Source organism: Tamandua tetradactyla, chromosome 1 (assembly GCF_023851605.1).
Source record: "Tamandua tetradactyla isolate mTamTet1 chromosome 1, mTamTet1.pri, whole genome shotgun sequence".
Taxonomy (NCBI): Eukaryota; Metazoa; Chordata; class Mammalia; order Pilosa; family Myrmecophagidae; genus Tamandua; species Tamandua tetradactyla.
The window spans coordinates 144,501,937-144,509,278 of NC_135327.1; the positions used below are offsets into that span (position 1 = coordinate 144,501,937).

General features: G+C 42.1%; 1 pseudogene; it reads left to right on the forward strand.

Annotated features, from left to right (window-relative positions):
* Positions 1 to 439: 439 nt before the first annotated feature.
* On the forward strand, positions 440 to 884 carry LOC143681439 (small ribosomal subunit protein uS8 pseudogene; annotated as a pseudogene).
* Positions 885 to 7,342: the final 6,458 nt, after the last annotated feature.

Genomic DNA, 7,342 nt, shown 5'->3' on the forward strand with positions numbered 1-7,342 from the left:
GGGTATGATTAGGCAGAAATGAAAATATTTTCCCTTGTGATAAAGGAAAACCATCTTCTTAACTAGGTGGCCCAATGCCATTCTCCATATACACAGGGCTTGCCCTACATCCTGATTCCATCTCCTTTCCCAGCCCTCATCCTTGGGAAGTGTGTAAAAGTCTTCCATGGAAGATGCATGAAAATAACTGCTCAAGATCATCAGTATGTTTTCTCCAAATCCCCATTAAAACAGAAACAACTGAGGTAATGTGATGTTACCTGGGCCACTGGGAATTGAGTTTCTGTTCAATACTCCCTTGGCCTTCCAGTCCCCCAGGCAACTTCAGGCAGAGACCAGCAGCAAAAAGGAGGCCTGGTCAGGAAGGTTTTCCTTTAATAACACCCACCATATATATGAAATACAGGCTTCCTGGAATTGTCAAAGAAGAGTAGAGCCCATGACTCCGTGTACTCACCCCTCCCATCCTCTTTCCACCATCTTTCCAAGTGGCTACGATGTGCACACGAATGTCCTGGCCAATGCTCTTAAGAGCATCAACAATGCCAAGAAGAGAGAAAAACACCGGATTATCAGGCCATGCTCCAAAGTCAACATCCATTGTCTAACTGTGATGATGAAGCTTGGTTACATTGGTGAATTTGAAACCATCAGTGATCACAGAGCTGGGAAAATTGTTGTGAACATCACAGTCAGGTTACACAAGTGTGGAGTGATTAGTCCCAGATTTGATGTGCAACTCAAAGTAATGAATAATGGCAGAATAATCTGCTCCCATCTTGTCAGTTTGGTTTCATTGTACTGACATCTTAGCTAGCATCATGGACCATGAGGAAGTAAGACAAAAACACACAGGAGGAAAAATCCTGGGTTTCTTTTTCTAGGGATATAATACATACATGCAAATAAAATGCCTTTATAGACACACACACAAAAAAGTAGAAACAAAAAAACATGTACAAGAAAGTTCATTGCAGCTATAATCCAAACAACACAAATGCCCATGAACGAGGGACTAATGAACTAATTGTGAAATATTTATACCGTGGAATATTAGGTATAAAAAAAGAAAGTAAATTTCTGAAACATGCAGCAACATGAGTCTTAAAGGCATTATGTCAAGAAAAGGAAGTCACATATCAAAAAGTACATACTACATGATTCTAGTTACAAGAAATCAAGAATCAGCAAAAAATCAACTAAAGATGCCAGAAGTCAAAATGGTTTCCTTGGGGTGAGGATCGTTACCTTGAACTTGGAAGGGACACAAGGGAACTTCTAGGGAGGTAAGAGTGTTCTATATCCCAATCTGGATGATGGCTACAGGAGTGGATACATGCATCGATGAAAGTTCATAGAGTGTATGCTCGAGAACTGTACATGTTCCTGCATGTAAAGAAAAAAATGCCAACTTTAATTATGTTGGTAAAAATTGAAAAAGAGAAATTGGGAAATGTGAAAAGATCAGGTTAAATGGAGGCTGTCCAACTGGAGAGCCGAGCTCAGTAATCAGGAAGCCCTACATCCTGCTTTTCCTTTGAGGTTCGGAGAATCACAGGACTAAGACACACCCTGGTGACCCATATTCTGACCCTGGCACCAGCAACAGACCACTAGCCACTGGATTTATGCCAAACAGTACTTACAGGGATGGTGGACTTTCCCACAGTTTTGCAAATTATACAAGGCAAAATTTTGTGCCAACAGGAATCCTCCCTCTAATATGCTCCCATTTCCCCTAAACTTCCTGAGCCATTCACCTAGACATCCAAACAGCCATCTCATGACCCCTCATTTACCTGTGAACCACATTGTTCTAGTTTGCTAGCTGCTGGAATGCAACATACCAGAGACGGATTGGCTTTTAATAAAAGGGGATTTATTTTGTTGGTTCTTCAGAGGAAAGGCAGCTAACTTTCCACTGAAGTTCTTTCTTACGTGGAAAGCCAGGATGGTCTCTGCTGGTCTTCTTTCCAGGCTCCTGGGTTCCAACAACTTTCCCTGGGGTGACTTCTTTCTGCATCTCCAAAGGCCTGTGCTGAGAGGAGGAATGCCGAGCTGCTTCGGCTGTGCTACATTGTTCTCTCATTTAAGCACCAGCCAATTAAGTCAAATGTCACTCATTGCAGCAGACACGCCTCCTAGCCAACTGCAGATGTAATTAGCAACAGATGAGGTACCATTGGCTTGTGTCTGCAGCAACAGAACTAGTTATGCTCACCTGGCCAAGTTGACAACTGAATCTAACTAACACACACATCCAATCAATCACCAAGTCCCATTGATTCTCTACCCTTAAATCTTTAACATTCAACTATTTCTCTCCAACCCTAATGTCTGAGGTCTCTATTAACATCATTGTCCTAGATTATGCACCAGCTTGCCTGGTTTTCCATCCTCCAGTGGTCTTGCTCTCCTTCAATGGACTCCCCATACTGCTGAAGGGATCATTGTCCTAAAATGCAAATTCTCGATACTTTAAAGACTCTCCATGGCTTCCAAGGGTTTACAAATCTCTGCCAGTCCATCTCTTTGTTCTGGGCACTAAGTGGAGGGGATATAACTGTGAATAAAAGTCTCTGCTCTGATGGAATCTGCAAACTTGTGGGGAGAGACAGCCAATAAATAAATAAATATATGCAATGACATGTAGTATAAGTATTAAGGAAAGAAAAGCAAGATAAGGGGCAAGCTGAGCATCCTCTGGGCTCCCACTGTACATAAAGCTTTGCCACTGTAGTATATGTATACTTGCATCACTGCCTCATGATCTCTTTCACCAGACTGTGAAAACTTCAGGGAAGGAATTTGCTTTTGTAGCCCCAGTGCCTAGTACATGATAGGCTCTTAATTAACAGATAAACAGATAACAATGTAAAGGACTCATGGTATAGTTGTTGAAGGAAAACCTAGAGATTACAAGATGTCCATTTCTTGAAAGTGATGGCTGTCATATGACCCAAATACCTTTCCATAAGATTGATGAGATTTCAACAAGAGAGTAAAACTGTTGTGGAAGGAACTTGAACAAAAAAATAGTTGAGAAAAGAGTACTTAGAATTGGTTGCAACATTTATCGAGCTTTTATCACTAGGTAGGCCCCAATATTAGGTGATGGAAGGCTGTGCTTTTTTTAAAATTTTTTTAAACATTTTTAAAATTGTAAAATATAACACAAATACAAAGCAAAGATAGAAAAAAGCAGTAATTTTCATATTACAGTAGTTATAGAACAGATTCCAGAGTTTGTCCTGGGCTATGATTCCACCATCTCAAATTTTTCCTTCTAGCTGCTCTAAAACATTGGAGGCCAGAAGGAATATTAATATAGTTATTCAGCAGCCACACTCATTTGTTAAATCCTATTCTCTCTGTTATACCTCCTCCTTCTCCTTTGAACCTTTTCCCAATTTATAGGGATCTTTGGGCTATGCCCATTCTGACTTTTCCATGTTGAGACGGGGTGCTAACACTAAAGGATAGGGGGATATAATTAATAATCTTGGAGAGGCTGGTCTCTCTGGGTTTCAGGATACCTCTAACCTAGGAACCCTCTGGGAATTATAGGTTCCAGGAAAGCAAACATAGTGCATGAAACCTTTATAGAGTTTCAGTTCAAGCCCTAGGTATTCCTAAGAGCTAACAGGGGTAATGTAGGTTGGGGTTTAGCAAACCACGACAATTAGTTAAGAGGGTCCCCAATGGTTAAGAGGGTTCCTGGGATTTCCCACATGGTAAAGTTTAATAGTTCTATATGTATATTGATATTTTTTTCCTTCAGACTCTCAAGGGACTCTGCAAAAACTTTTTATTAATTGTGAAAAATAACATATATACAAAAAAAGCAATAAATTTCAAAGCACACTGCAGTAATTAGTTATAGGACAGATTTCAGAGTTTGGCATGGGTTACATTTCCAACAATTTTAGGTTTTTCCTTCTAGCTGTTCCAAGACCCTGGAGACTAAAAGAAATATCAATACAATGGTTTGGCAGTCATACTCATTTGTCAAATCCTATCTTCTCTGTTATAACTCCACCTTCTCCTTTGAACTTTCTCCCAAACTTTAAAGGTATTTGGGTTATGCCCAATCTAACATTTTCATCTTGGAAAAGGCTGTTGATAATATGGAATAGGAGGATGGAACTAGTTGATGTTCTAGAAGGACTGGCCCCTCTGGTTTTCAGGACTTATCTGGCCTAGGAACCCATCTGGAGGGTGCAGGTTTCTGGAAAGTAATCCTAGCTCGTGGAACCTTTGTAGACTCTCTGATAACACCCTAGGTGTTCTTTAGGGTTAGCAGGAATGGTTTTGGTTGGGGTTTGGCAAACCATGATAAGTAGCAGTATCTAGCTGGAGTTTGCATAAGAGTAGCTTCCAGAGTAGTTCCACTCTATTTGAACTTTCTTGGCCACTGAAAATTTGTTACAATTCTTTTTCCTCTTTTGGTCAGGAAGGCATTGTTGAATCCATGGTGACAGGGCCAACTTTATCCCTGGGAGTCATCTCCCACATTGCGAAGGAGTCTTTCACCCCTGGATGTCACGTCCCATGTAGGGAAAAGGGTAATGATTTCCCTTGTAGAATTGGGCTTAGATAGAGGCCACATCTGAGCAACAAAAGAGGTCCTCTGAAAGTATCTCTTAGGCATAACTATAGGGAGGCTTAACTTCTCTGCTACATAAATAAGCTTCACAAGAGCAAGCCTAAAGATTAAGGGCATGGCCTATTGATTTGGGAGTCCCTAATATTTGACACAGTTTCAGGGGTTTCCCCGGTGGTAAAGTTTAATGATTCCATATTTTTTCTCCCATTCTTCAAGATTCATACTCTGGGATGAATCTGGGTAGTACATTAAGCTACACAGAATTACAAGCCCTCATTCCCATTCTGGGTTGCATGTGTCTGGGTTGTTTAAATGAGCTATCCAGACAGGTTGAGTTAGATTGTGTGCTTCAGAATATTTAGGTTTTGGACAAAACAAAACCTCTCTTCCTTAGGTTTTACAGTGTAGGTGAAGTTCTAAAATAACAGAAGATGTCCTCCTTACCCCTGTATTCTGATTTACCTTAGTCCCAACCAGATCAGCTTCATTCTTATCTCTAATTAAAGCCTGATCTCTTTTACAATTTCATTAACAGTTGTATGTGGCAATGCTGACCTTCAGAACTGTTGAACTCCTACTCTGAGCTTTAGATGACATACAGATATCCAAAATTCCAGGGAAATACCAGGTTATACATATATAGCACATCCTCTCAAAATCTAGAAATAGCAATTACTAGGCTGTGGTCTTAAGCTCTGGTAAAGAGGCATCTACAAAGGCTTACAGAAGCCCACAGATGGACAGGAGGAGGCTGTTAAGGGTAAATATTGACAGGTGGGCAGGATTTCATTAGAAGGACTTAAATGTTATTTATGAAAATAGTACTGCCTATAAGAGGATAAGTGCATTTATAAGGCAGGAATCCCTTAGCTTTCACATTTACACAAAACGGTGTGTTCAGAGAAAGGAGGAAGGGATGTGAAATTCTCTACAGATTAGCCCAGGTTAGCTGCCCAGATTACAAGACATTTCTTTCAGGCACTCTCTAAGCAATGAATAGGGAAGAGAGGGCTGCAGGGCTGGGAGTGCTGGGGTCATGTTCTATAAGAGGTGTTGGCTGTGATAACTGTCCCAGAACAAAACAAATGAGGGAACAAATTTTCAGCACCTTTGCAACAGACAGAATCCATTCTGGTTTCTCTGGTTAGAACATGCCTGGAATTCCACCAGGCCTACTTGTCACACCTAGATGGCAGGATTTCAGAGCCAATGCTGCCAAAAGTCTACTCCCTGCTTATGAGGCATTTTATGAAACTCTTGGGCCAGCAAAGCCATTGTTAGTTCCTGAAATCAGGAGGAGCCTCACATATCCCAACCCCAACACATACCACCTGGACAACCCTGCGCCTGGGTTCTGTCTTTTGAGAGTACCAAGTTCTGCAGAGATGTGGTTGAAAAGAGCCATAGACATATCAAGTCAGCAAGAACTTGGAGACAATTCTCTCCACCTCCTTTTATCTGGCTGGTGAATAATGGAGACCCAGGAAGGGAAGGATCACTGACCAGGGCACTGTGACTGTTTCATAGATGAGTTCTCTCTTCCCCCAACCAGTGCTTTCTTACCTTTTTCAGGCTTCACCCCAGGCTGGGTTAGGGGTGTTTCTTCTGAGGCTCCTTAACACCCCCTGCTGATCCCTATCACAGCCCCAGCCTTTCACCTTATAAGACCCCCTTAACTTGTTTCTTCCTAGCAAGACCATGAGCTCCCTGAGAGGAGAACTGTATATTTTTCATCTGACAAAGGAAAAGCTCTGTACTTACTTGTATGAGTGATTAAATGGATGAATACTCTGAGGCTGGGCAGAAATGGCCAGCTCTATTTTGGGTCATTGCTTCTTAAATAGAAACTGTGGGTGGGCTCAGCTGGACCCAGCTTCAGAAGAAGAGGTTTGTCTTGAGATAAAATGTAATGTGGTATGAACTTACAAGTTAAAAAACCTCATCTTTCCTTTCCAAAGCTTTGAGTAGAATTGGAGAAGTGTGCCATGTTGATTCTGGCTGCCCACCCCACCCCATGTCCTGCCCTCCTAGTTGGGAGTTACCCCAGTTTGAGCAGGAGGACATGGGGAGGATGGGCTGAACAGATGACTCATTCTCTGTCACCTCTTGGTCTCTTTTGCTGCTGCTTCTTTCTCTTTCTTGCAGGTCTCTGCCAGGTCTGTCCACTTTGCCTTGATTCTGTAGCAGCCTGCTTGTGTTAAGAGTGGGGAAGGAGGAAGTAAGAAGCTTGGACCCACGGTGGGGGAATGGGAGGGAGGGAGAGAGGGAATAAGTGCCCTCTCCTGTGGAACATTTGACTTGTGCAATTACCAAAGGAGTTAGGACCACCTGCTTTTTTTTTTTTTACCCCTTAGGAAACAGCTTTCCTGAGGAGGCAGGAGAAGGGAGAGGAAGGTGGAGAGGGGCAACCCACTGCCATGTTGCTAATACTGCCCGTTTTTTTGCCCCTTAACTTTCTGTTCTGAGGACTGTCAGCCCTGATGCGGTAAGTTCTACAGGAAACATGGTTTAGCAGACATCCCCTTAAAAGCAGAGTAGCCCCGCTTTCGGAGAAACATGCTACAATGAAGTTTTGCCTTCTGAATCAACACTAGATTCCACCAGAGGGCTTTCGTCCCCACAGACCCTCAGTAATAAGTGGTGGGATGTCACGGACACCTCGTAGCCATATATATGTTCTTCTGGCCACTAAGAAATAAATGACCTTTGGCATTGAAAAGCAAAAGTACTTCAAGT